We start from the raw sequence: 12,962 nt of genomic DNA on the forward strand, positions 1-12,962 counted from the left end.
CTTTATTAGGCACAGCTGTACAAGCTTTTTCAATCGCACCATATTTTTCAGTTCAATTTCTGTGGAAGAAAATGAATAAAAGTAAATCAAACAGTGCCTGAAGTACACAACGCCTCGAGAGCTTCTTCTGATTTTGTAGCTGATTTTTTTAATCAGCTCACTGTAAAGGTTTTTCACTCTATTGTGCTGTTCTTTGAAATATTCATTTTACTAGAGCCAGCAGTTGTTAAGACGTTTTTTTTCCACAGTCAGCCCCTCTAAAAAGCTGGTGGTGCAATAAAAGACATAATAAAATTTGAGATATATCACTTTATTTAAATCAGCCTTAGATATTGGCATTCCCGGAGCCATACCCCTCCTAACCTTAACCCACACACCACAATCGAGAAATCTGCCAATGAATCATGGCCTAATCACTTCCAGTGGTATGGTCTTCAAGTATTCTTTGTTATATCCTACAGTATCCTACACTGGTACTTCCACAGTTTAGTATTCAGCCTGTCCTCTTCTCTCCATCCATCTTTTCATGCAGTTGCTGATCTTTGCTGTCCAGTTTGTGTACCACTCTAAATGCCTCTAGGAACTCAGTGAAGTCTATACTGCCATCCTTATTAAAGTCAATACTCCGGGCCAGGTCATCAATGGCACTGTCGTCGATGGCAACCCCTAAGTGAGCGCTAAAAAGACGCCAAGTTTGACGAAACTCCTCAATGGAAATTAGACCTACAGGTTAAAACAAACATCACTCACGTACAAGTCAGTTTTGGCTTATTTGAAACATTATCTCGAAAAAGATTTTTGGCTTTTTATTTACCTGAATGATCTTTGTCTATGATGTTGAATATTATCTCAATGTCTGTCCTGTATCTGAACAGAGTTTCGGCCAAATTTGGAGTGACCTGAAAGAAAAAAAACAGGAGTGCTACCAGCTGTGTTTAACAGCAGCAGTGCAAGAACATGTACTGCGATGCTAGAAGTAACTGTACCACTAGGGGCAGAATCCCTCCTCGCAGATACAAGTTCAACATTGTAGACAAAAGAACAGGATCAGGAGTAAAATGGACTCGTTTTAAAAGTGCAAATGAGAAAGAACTGCTATGTAAAAAAAATGCTGTGAAGAGGTAATTAGCCTTTCAATAATCTGGATGTTTGTGACTGGAGTATTGTATAATAAGACAAAGGGATGTTTATATTAAGCGTATAACTTCAGATGAAAACAGTGAACTTTAACGGTTTTCCTTCATCTCCTTTTTCCTTTAAGGTCAGTACTCGAGCGAATGTACGCGTTTCCTTTCTACCCCTTCGTTTCTGACCTGCGGCAGGGGAATGCCTGGTCCCATATCCTCGAAGCAGGACTGATACTCCAGGCTGCCATCTGGTGCCAGACGGGCTAAGTGTGGACGAAGCGTCCTCCACGGCAGGTCCAGTCTCAGTACAGACTCCAGAACCAGAGCCCACTCGCAGACCGACACACGACCTGAAGCAAGGCGTGTGCAAATGTAGAAACTCTACATGTCAGCCTGGGAATCAAACCTGAACATTAAAACAACATGAAATTTATAAGAAAATGGAGTGAGAAGAGAGCACCTGTGTTATTCTGGTCGTACTGCTGGAAGCCGACCATCAGCTCGGAGCGGTGAGCGAACAGCTTCTCCTTTAAGGCTCTGAGAGCAGAGCCCTCAGCGGCTCGCACTCTGCAGACACAAACGAACCTTTCTTACACATTTAATAGAATTATAAAATTATGCAAATGATTTTGCCATGATTAGTTTCAGTGCTACTACCCTGAGCATTGCTTCATCGGCCCCACAGTTCACACAGACACACCAGACACCCGTGTTACCTCTGTGTCAGTGTAAGTTTGCGAGTGGTCCGGCTGATTGGTACTGGTAGAAGCGAGGCACCAGCTCTCGCCCCAGTTTGACATAGGCTCCTCGGTTGCTTCCCTCCTCGTAATAATTGGACGCAGAGAAGATGGTGCAAATAATGGTGCTATAATATGCAAATAGTCTCAACAAGGCAATGTACTTCATTTGAAATATATTTACCTTCAAATACTTAAAGGTAAGCACACTAGAATAAGAGGTAACAAGTCAAATAAATTTAAGTACTGTGCAATTTCCTGGTAATTTATCTGAAAAACAAACAATATTACCTCATCTTACATCGTAAATATGCAGTATTTTCCATGGTGTGGGTGGTATTATGAAATTGATTAATCTCAGCTTTTTACAACATTACTTAATATTCATTATGTTGATGTTCATGATGAATGTTTTATTAATCAACCTCAATCTTGAATGCAGATTGATACCATAATAAAAGCCCACAAACTGGGGTTGAAGTGGGCTGGAAATGTCTGGAAAGGCATTGCGGCGCTTTAGATTAATGAGCAATTAAACGTGTCTGCTTACACCATCAACACATCCCTTTTTACCTCTCATCTCTGTGATGTGTTCAAGGTGCAGATGTGAATAAAGTTTGTTCATGATGGCCTAATTCAGAATCTAATCAGCGCTATAGAGGATGAGTGAGCATAAACAGAGTAATCATGCAGGGAATTTCAAATGCAACTTTTCAAACAGTTTAACAAACACACAAACAGGTGAACTTTACAACGATGCTCTATGTTGGACTGCAAAGCACACTTTGCTTTTGTTTTCAGTGTTCGGTTACATCAAGGACACCAGATTTATGGTGTTGATTAGAATCACTCACCAATTTACTTTTTTTTAACTTTTACTTTTTACCAGCTTTATGTTGTCTAGGGGTTGGAAATCAGCCAACCAGCTCAAGAACATCTGCTTAGATCTTAATGAATTCAGCTGGCTAAATCCACAAGGAGCAGTGAATATTGGAACAGCAGCAGAGGCCAACTGATTATAGGCTGCATACAAATAAAATTTAACTAGAGCTTATGTGACTGATTTCTAACATATACATCGTACACAGAATCACACTACTCAGGGTTTAGCATCTTTCTTAAGGATGCTTCAGCACACAGACCGGAGGAGTCCGGGATCAATCCGCTACCTTTCCAGTGGGTAGAAATCCCATTTCACCGCCTGAGCCACAGCCACCCCTACTGAGAAGTAGGGAAAGTGATGCCTTTTCCCACACCGCACTCCAACACCCAACCTTAGGGTCTCCCCACCTGCCAAATCCCATTTTAACCCCTATTCAAACAGTAGCAGACCTAGAAAGAAGCTACTCTAATAACTTGTCAATAACTAAGCCTTGCAGTTGTTACTCAGAAGCTGCTGAACCAACATGTCTCGATATGAGTCTCAGGAATCTGCCTCCTGTTGCTGGATAAAACTACAAACCACTTTTTTCATGCTGCACACAGCTACATTGATATGTGGTGGGTATGAGTGTGTCAGCATGTAAAAAGTTGTTTTTTCTGACCCTGCTGATTCCACTGACCTTGTGTCTCTCTATGGAGCTCAGGAAGTCCAGATCAGTCTGGTCTGAAATTCCTCCGTGAACGATCAGAATCTTTCCGTCTATAACTGTTGCGATGGGCAGGAGGTTGAAAACATCCTGAAACAGCTGAAGGATCTCACGGCCATGAGTCTGCAAACAGGCGAGAACAGTAATTTTAAAAAATCAGCTGTGACAGTCACCAAGCTGCAAAGTGCTTACTGAGTTGTGGACATAAAAAAAAAAAAATCAGACTGACGGCATGTATTTGGACTTTACCTTGTACTTCTGCATGACTTCCTTTGTGAACCCGTATCTGAAAAAAGAAAACAACATACCTTTAAACCCTGATACTCTATTCTCCTCGTGTTCATGGTGAACCTGGACAGGTAAATATTTTTCACTTCACCCTTTTCCAAACTTGCCTGAGGTTCATTATGTGGTCTTCATGGTTTCCTCGGTTCAGGTGCATGTAGTCTGGGTAAAGCAAAAGGAAGGCAAACAGCAGGATAACCACTTCAACTGACTTTTTTCCACGGTCCACAAAGTCCCCATTAAACACGTACGGTGTCTCTGCAGAGGGAAGGCCATTCTGAGAAAAACAAAAACATGAAAACAGTCAGATCTTCAGCTTTTACTTATTTAACCATCTGAGGTTTGTCGTCATAGACAACCCCCCTGCAATGACCTACAGTCTAAAGAATGACTAATGGACATAAATATGTGAGTAGTTTCGTGACGCATGTCAGTTAGTTGTTCTTTGCTCTCTGATGGGCAGAAAAATTTATTAAAAAATTAAAATTACATATAGCGACTGCTTAGGATTTAACTGCAGAGGGTTCAGTCTTTTGTTTATAAAAAAATCTACATAAAATCTGATATTGCTGTGAGGTAGATGATGCACGAATGATGCTTAAGAAAGCTGTTGTACGGGCAGCCTTACCTTATAAAATATAAGTAGTAAGTCATCGAGTCGCCCATGCAGATCACCTGTACAAAAAAAAAAAAAAAGTCACTGCAATCAAGAAACTGAAGTCCTGTTGCTTTATGGGTTTACAGAAGTGGTCTAAAACTCCCTAATCATAAGGATTGCTCCACCTCAGCCTTATGAGTGTGTGTTTTTTCATTTTTGTTACTCAAGTATTCTTGAGTTTAATGACATGCAAAGGTAGGAGGAGGAAAGCTGTGCAAGAGGAGTCAAGTGGCTGATCAGTGTGCAAATAAGTAGGACTTACCTTTCTTGGGAAGCTGCCAGTAAGATACAATCAACTGTATTTAAACAACAACAAGGCATCATCTCTCATTTAAAAACTATGGAGATCATTCATTTGGTCTGTGCTTCACTGCAGTGTAGCATAGGCTACAATGAGATTAAAATATATATTTTTTTAATTTTTTGTTTTGTGGTCCTGAAAGCTTATAATTTTGAATCTTAAATTAACAAGAGACACTGAGACCCACCACATATAGTGATCTCTTTGTAGTAGGATGTCGACAAGTGGACTATGTTTGGCATCTGTTTGAGGAGATTTTTGGTCTCATACAGCAGCTGGAGAACATATCTGGCATGGAGAGTCTGTGTGGAAAAAAAGCAGTGAGCACCCCAAATCTAAACCAGCAGACAATCAGATGTTTAAGAGACAAAGTGAAAGGCTCATATTTGGTACCTGCTGATCCTTAAAAGCACTCAGGAGTGCATTTGTATCGGCGACGGAGAGAGGAAACGACAGTCTAGGTCCGGTGTAGGACTCTGGGACATGGATCAAGTTGTAGCAGGTTTCTCTGTCTAACCATGGGTCGACCACTGGATCCAGCAGCTGGGAGATCAAGTCTGAAACGCAATTTACATATTATATAATTTATTTAAAATGAAAGCTAGATGTCCACAAACATGAAATCTTATCTTTGTCAAGAAAAAAAATTAGTAAATGGTATGTATCCTGTACCTTTTCCTCTATCCTCACCTTTACATCCTTTAAATCCTAAACAGGAATGTGCAATATTTGGTTATATGAAAAAAATAAATAAACCCTTAAAAACCTCAGCTAGCAATCAATTATTAATGCCAGCTCACGTGAGATGATGGCTTAGCTGATGCCCTTTTAAGCATCCCAGTGCAAAATGTTTTCTAGGTGGCGCTTTTGAACATGCTTTAACATGACTATAGTTGCAGCACATCTGCAAGCTGCTTTGCAACCCACCCACCACACAGCTCTTCTTTTTCTGACTTAATCAATGATAAGCTTGTCACCAACAATTTCTATTTTGTCTGTAATGGGAGTGTATTGTTGCTTTTTTCTTCTCTCTCGTTGTCTTAAACTACACAAATCTCATATACAGGTGCTATACTATAATCTCATATATAGGTAATATAGAATATACTAAATATTCTTCTCATATTTGAGACCTCAATGATGTTTCAAATATAAGAACAAATCCTGACAGTCTCTAAATTATGCAAACAAACAGTGCTGGGACAGACGTCTACCCAGAGGCCCATTTCCCTCTCCCATTGTGTTATTTCCTCTATATTGTCTCTGACAAACAAATATAAAAACACAGATCCTGTACGTAGTAAACCGAGACAGCAGAGTCTGGCCTCTTTGCATCCCTTACGTAGACTTAATGTAAAACCCATGAAGAAGATGTTCAGGAGATGATGAGCAAAAAAGGGCTTCCCTGAGGATTAGCTTGTCAATGAAGCATTATGCTTTTGAGCTGGAAGAGCGGGTCAATACACACTTAAGCCACAGCTGTTTCAGCGCACCACACTGACACATTGGCCTCCACCTTCACAGTAGTTGCTAAGCAACAGGGTATACGCAATGGGTTTCCTCGTCTAGATCAAAATATCTAAAGTACAGTGGCATAACAAACAAAATGGTGTTAATTTAAGCAATGGGGGTGTTGGAAAAGTTAAAAAGAACAATCATTAAACACCAACTGATAAGAAAACTAATGTTTCTTAAAATTAGGCACATTTATTTAGCTGCTACAGTGTGATATTTTACTCCAAAAGGAAGCAAACATTACTTCAGCAGTTCCAAATATTAAAGGCAAAAATCTAAGTTTTAGACATGCAAAATAATAATAATAATAATAATAATAATAATAATAATAATAATGATGATGATAGTGAAAGTAATAATAATAATACACCCTTTTACGCTGTAGATATTAGAATTTTCTCCCCTAACCTGGCCCATTCCCATTCAGCTGAGTGAAGTTGTCCAGCATGAAAGTGAAGAAACTAGAGAGCTGAAAAAACAAAAAGAAACACATGTTTAAGCTTTATGATACTTCTGAAATTTGCAAAATAGATGCCTGTAGTGAGAGACACCTGTAGCTGGTCTTGTTCCCCGGCGTATTCAATAGACTGAAAAATGTTCCAGGTGTACCTGCGTCTCATCTCAAGACGGGCCATGTAGCGCCGGTACCATCGCTGGATCAAAACAGCTGCCTTCATAGCTGCAACAAAATGTTGTATTTTTTAAATTTACAGGCTCAACATGTGAGAAAATACACTCACTAGGCACTCTTTTAGCTACACCTGTTCAACTCATCATCAACACAAATATCTAATTAGCCAATCAAATAGCAGCAACTCAGTTCATTTAGGTCAAGATGACCTGATGAAGTTCAAACTGAGCATCAGAATAGAGAAGAAAGGGGATGTAAGTAACATGGCATGGTTGTTAGTGACAAACTGCTGATCTCTGGGTGATGCCAGAGCTCAGAGGAGAATGGCCAGACTGCTTTGAGCTGATAGGATGGCAACAGTACCTCAAATAACCACTGGTTACAATCTCTGAAATAGACGGGCTACAGGTGGCATTCCTGTCAGTTAGGAACAGGAAACTGTGGCTACAATTCAAAGATCACAAAAATTGTATGATAGCAACATGCTTCATGCTGAAACATTCAGATTGTAGGGCTAAAATTTGTACCCTTGTGATGGCTTCTTCCAGGAAGACAACGGACCATGCCACAATGCTCAAATCACAGCTCCCACGGGATGTGGTGGAACAGAAAAGTCACATCATGGATGTGTAGCAGATGAATCTGCAGGTACTATGTGATGCTATCATCTCAGTATGGATCAAATCTCTGAGGAATGTTTCCAGCACCTTGTCAAATCTATGGCATGAAGAACTAAGACAGTTCTGAGGGCAAAAGGTGTACCTAATAAAGTGCCCAGTGAGTGTATGTAGTAGCAAACAAAGATGAAAACAGATGAAAATGTTTAAAACGTCTTTTTTCGGCCATCTCCATCTCACCCCAATCCCTAGCATCGTCCTCTGTCACACCAACCCTCTGGATGTCCTCCTTCACTACATACATGACCCTTCTGTGGTCTTCCTCTTTCCTACTGCCTGGCAGCTCCATACTCAACTTTATCCAATACATCCACCATCCCTCCTATGAACATGTCTGAACTGTCTCATCCTCGCCTCTAACTTTGTCTCTACTCAACCTGAGCTGTCCCTCTGATGTACTCATTTCTAATCTTGTCCATTCTTGTCACTCGTATTAAAACTTTTAGCATCTTCAGCTTTGCCAACTCCAGTTCCACCTCCTGTCATTTTGTCAGCAGCACCGTCTCCAAACCATACATCATAGCAGGCCACAAATCACTCCTGACATTGTGCGCTGTCCATTGCTCTGCATGCATGGCTGAACCCAAATATTTAAACTCGTGCATCTTTACTACCTGTACTCTTTGTAGCTTCACTGTTACACCTTTCTTCCTCTCATTAACACACGTACTGTCTTGCTTCTACCGACTTCCCCTCCTCTTCTCTCCAGTGCATACCTCCATTGCTCCAGGCTCCACCTGTTCCCTCCTCTCATTACAGATCATAATGTCAGCGAACATCATAGTGCATGGAGACTCCTGCCTGACCTTCATCTCTCAGGCTGTCCATCACCACTTCGAACAAAAAGGGGCTCAGAGCTGACCGCTGATAAAATCCCAACCCTACCTTGAACCCTTGTGTCACTCCTACTCCACATCTCACCATCCTCATATGCTTCCTCCACCACCCTAACATACTTCTCTGCCACTCCTTATTTCCTCATACTCTCTAGATCCACAAAGACAAGTGAAGCTCCTTCTGACCTCCCCTATACATCTCCACCAGCACACTCAAAGCAAACATCCCATCTTTTAGTTCTGCAGAACTCCACAGGCCACAGGAACCCTCCGTTACTCTTGCAAAATGTAAAATTGCAGACAGACAAGCACACAAACACAGATATACATGCCACATAAGTAAAAGCCTGATGGTTAAGGATGAGCGGGGTCTTACTCAGAGCCGGGCTGGGAGTCTTAACTGGTTCATCTGCATGAAGGGAAAACTACAATTCAGCGAGAAAACGTGAAACGCGTAATTGAATAAAACTGTGTGCAAATGAGCATATACAGACACACACACGGTATGAGAGATAACAAGACACAAGGAAGGTCGTGTGCAACAGTGGGATTGGGAAAACTAAGCAAATTAAACAAGCTTCTGGGAGCAGCAGCACTCATTAAAGAGAAGAAAAGACAGACTGCAAAGGAGGGAAAGCATCACCTGTCAAAATCAGAGGCACATTTACTGCAGCAAAAAAAATAACTATCATCAACTCGCTGCAGCAGAACAGGTTAGTAACTTACTAAAGCATAGTAGTAGCAGTACTAGCATTACAAAATGCCTTTGCATAAACACAAGCATGCAGTAACACCTGGAGTACACCCTGCAATTTAGGTGAACTGACTGCAGTCATTTTTAATAAGGGGCAACTGTATGTGCCTGATGTGTAATCATTTATTAAACTATCTTGTACTCGAGTAACGGGAAATCAAAGTCTCTGTAAGGGCCCAGAAACAGTAGAGGTGGGTGGATCCATTAAAAAATATCGATATTATCACTGGTATCGGTATTGGTACAAGCGCGATGGGATCGATACTTTGCTTTCATCTTCTTTGTTCAGCATGTAGCTCACTGAATTATGTTAATCATTTGCTAAGTTGCCGCTTTTCCCTACAAAAGCTGTCTTTATAATTTAAAAGTATCGGTATTGGTAACATTGGCAGTGCATTTACTTAGTATCAGATCTATACCAAAATTTCCAGTATTACACAGCACGAATACATATGCTGTTTTACATCACATGAGCTTTGCTTTCCAATTAGTGTTTAACACCTATGGGCTGTTTTGTGTGTGTGACGTCTTTGCATGTGGGTTTTTCCCCACCTTTCACAGGAGGAACAAATCTCTCTGGGGACAGGGGGGGGGGGCAATAAAAATCCCAATATCCGGTGTACTCCAGCATTAAACCACCTACACATGCTTACCTTTCTCCAGCGTTTCCCCTTGCTTTTCTGTGGCGACAGAGGTGCCACATCCCATGATGGCTAACAGAGAGGGTCCAGGAGGGCTCACATTAGCCGCTTCTTCCACAGCTGTTTGGTGGCATTTGGTGACATGACACTGATTGATATGAGAAGGTGCTCCCTTTATAGAGACACATCGTTAAAGCAGAACTCGATTATCATGTTGCCTTCAATGTATTCACAGTGCAGGATTGGCTTCAACTTACAAAAATAAAATACAATACAAAAAAGCGACAGTAAGAATTGTCCTGCTAGTTAATCGAGTCAAATCATACCAAAATAAAACAAAAATGCTTCTCATAGTCTTACTGTGCGTTACCTTTTAGGACAGCATCGTGTTCCAACGAGGTGTTTGTTTGGCAAAAATCATCAGTTCAAACCTACCTGTAGCTCTTATCCGCGCGACAGGGTCATGCAGTTCATTCATACCAATAATAATAAAATACGGTTGCGCTCTATATTCCCTTAATAGCTTATGAAATCGATTTGAGGGTAAAAACAGGTCGATATGAGGACTCTGGTGCGCTTCCGGAGCAGCTCTACATGCAACAGGAGCTACTGGTGCAGGAGGAGAGCTCACAGAAGAGGCGGAGGCATCAGGTGGAGTGAAACCTCAACCCGGGAGGGGCCGGTGTTTCACGAGTGAGAAGTTGTTTTTCCTTTGACAGCGTTTTAAGTTTTCAGATGCAGTTTAATTAGCTTGTTATCCAAGTATGAGAAGAGATTTCGGCCTGAAAGCGGATGTGTGTATTTTAACTTCTTTGTCCTCCTGAGAAAAACATACATTTACTCAAAATAGTCTGGTTTTCATCCTAGTTATGACAAGAGAGCGCCTTTATTTGGGGGCAGCCTGGAAAAATCCCCACCCAGCCACACTTGCACTTAAGCTCATGCCACAGCATTTCCCCAGGGTTAAGGTCAGGACTTCGCCGTTTCAAAGGATGGATTTTTCCTTTTAAGTTTACTGATGTTTGAACCCTATTGTTGAATCATCCAGCCTCTCCTGAAACTTCAGATTGGACTGAGAAAGCACCTGTAAAAACCTACTTCAGTGTTTCTAAGCCGCTTTAGTGTGACGATTTTCATACAAAACAGTATCATTTTGTTTTTGTAGTCAGACAGCGATCCTGAAGCCCGTTAACGCTGGTAGCGTTATAGTGATCTCACCACATATCACAGGGTGGGCATCTCCAGGCCTCGAGGGCCGGTATCCTGCAGGTTTTAGATCTCACCCTGGGTCAACACACCTGAATCAAATGATGAGTTCATTACCAGGCCTCTGGAGAACTTCTAGACATGTTGAGGAGGTCATTAAGCCATTTAAATCAGCTGTGTTGGATCAAGGACATCTAAAACCTGCAGGACACTGGCCCTCGAGGCCTGGAGTTGTTCACCCCTGACATGCCACATTTACAATTTCCAGTGAGAACGGGTTGAGCACAAACACTGGTTTTTACAAGTTGGACTGTTAGAAAATACTAGAGTCTTCCTGTGGTGTCAGGACAAACATGAAGAGCTGTGAACATTCAGAGTGAGGAGGTTCGGTTGGTGTGAAAACGACAAGCATTCTCAGTGAATTTGAGTGCAAAACTGTAAACTTGGTACGTAATGACGATTAGCCCTCAGTTTGAGTCATGAGACACAGCCATGACCTCACAGTGTATTTACAATCTTGAGTTAAAATCAACAAATAACAGACGCCACAAACTCAGAACGCTTTAACACGTGCGCTTTTCTTCACGCTGATGGAAACATGTAGGTCTCTGTTTCAGCCCTGGTGGACCAGGACGCTGCAGAAACGCCTGGATTTAAACTGGAATTCTGATACGCTCTGGCTGTCTTTAAAAAAATAAGAGTGACAGCAGTACAGCGATACTTTTTAATGACTGCTCCTTATTTCACTTAAAAGTTTTAGAAACATCTAGTTTTGCGTAATTACCCTAAAAGCTTTTTTCCTGTGGAGTATTCACTACACACTGTGTCAAAATCGCAGGTTATTTCTGATTAAAAATCAATTTAAAAAAAAGAAGCTGCCCAAAGTGAAAACACACCAACTACACTCTGCAATAAATATACTGTATGCTTAACAGCTACCTGATCTAAATAATTACAATGATTACAATTTAATATACTAACCTTTTCTGTAAAAATACCTTAGATTTGAGCTTTATTTGACATATCATGTGTTTCTAACTTCTTTTAATCTAAGCTGAGCTCCTCATATCCAAAATACACAGATATCAAAAATTCCAGTTTGGGCCTTTCTCCGATCAAACTCTCTGAGGTGTAAATACACAGCTGGCTTCATGAGAGAGAACTGAAAAAAAGAATTTGTGTTGGAAATGAGCTCTAAATGAAAGCAGAGCAGTTGAGCTTTCTTTCATGCTGAGAAACTAAATACATTCAAAAGTGACGTGGATGTGTTTTTTTTTTGTAGATATGTATAGAAAATCTAAGAAAGAGTCATTTTTATTGTTCATTCTCATACAAAAAACAACACCAAAGAAACACAGTTCAGTCAATTTCATCTGAAAGTGTTTAGAAACAGAAATCTGAACTGTTCCTGCAGATCCAATCGTTACTGTCATAGGGAAAGCCAACAACAAAAAAAGAAAATTAAAGAAAGGTGATGGTTAATAACTTTTGCATAAATGGGCTTTAGTCTGAAATTTAAGGATAGTATTTTTCTTTCTCTCTCGACAGCAGCGATTCGCTCTGACAGGATGCTGGAGCAAAAAAACACTGTTCCTGTTGTCTCGATAGTTTATCATAAATAATCCCGTGTAATTTGACATCAAGTGAAGATGTGGGAAAGGCTATACCACACCATCACAAGTCATAATAAATGTTTATTCGTTTATTTTCTCTCTTTTTGTTTTTTTTTCTTTTTTCTCGTTGCTTGTTTGGTAAATAATAAGGGAGAAAAATGTTCCAACATGAGAAGTTCTGTTTTGTATTCATTGTAAACAGTTTGTGTTTTCCGTCTTCTTTTTTTTCTTTGTAAACTATATCCACAAATACTCAATAAAAATATTTTGAATTAAAAAAAGAGCGTTGGAGCATTTTAGCGCTTAAAGCTGCAGCTTCTGACCACTTGGGGGCGCATTAACAACTGCGAGCTGTGTCTGTCCTCTGCTACAGTTGCTTTTAAGAGCTTTTT

At 40.6% G+C, this 12,962-nt stretch overlaps 1 pseudogene; it reads right to left on the bottom strand.

Moving 5' to 3' along the window:
* Positions 1-483: 483 nt before the first annotated feature.
* LOC134640679 (serine/threonine-protein phosphatase with EF-hands 2-like) lies at positions 484-9,818 on the bottom strand (annotated as a pseudogene).
* Positions 9,819-12,962: the final 3,144 nt, after the last annotated feature.

The sequence above is a fragment of the Pelmatolapia mariae genome, linkage group LG1 (genome assembly GCF_036321145.2).
Source record: "Pelmatolapia mariae isolate MD_Pm_ZW linkage group LG1, Pm_UMD_F_2, whole genome shotgun sequence".
NCBI lineage: Eukaryota > Metazoa > Chordata > Actinopteri > Cichliformes > Cichlidae > Pelmatolapia > Pelmatolapia mariae.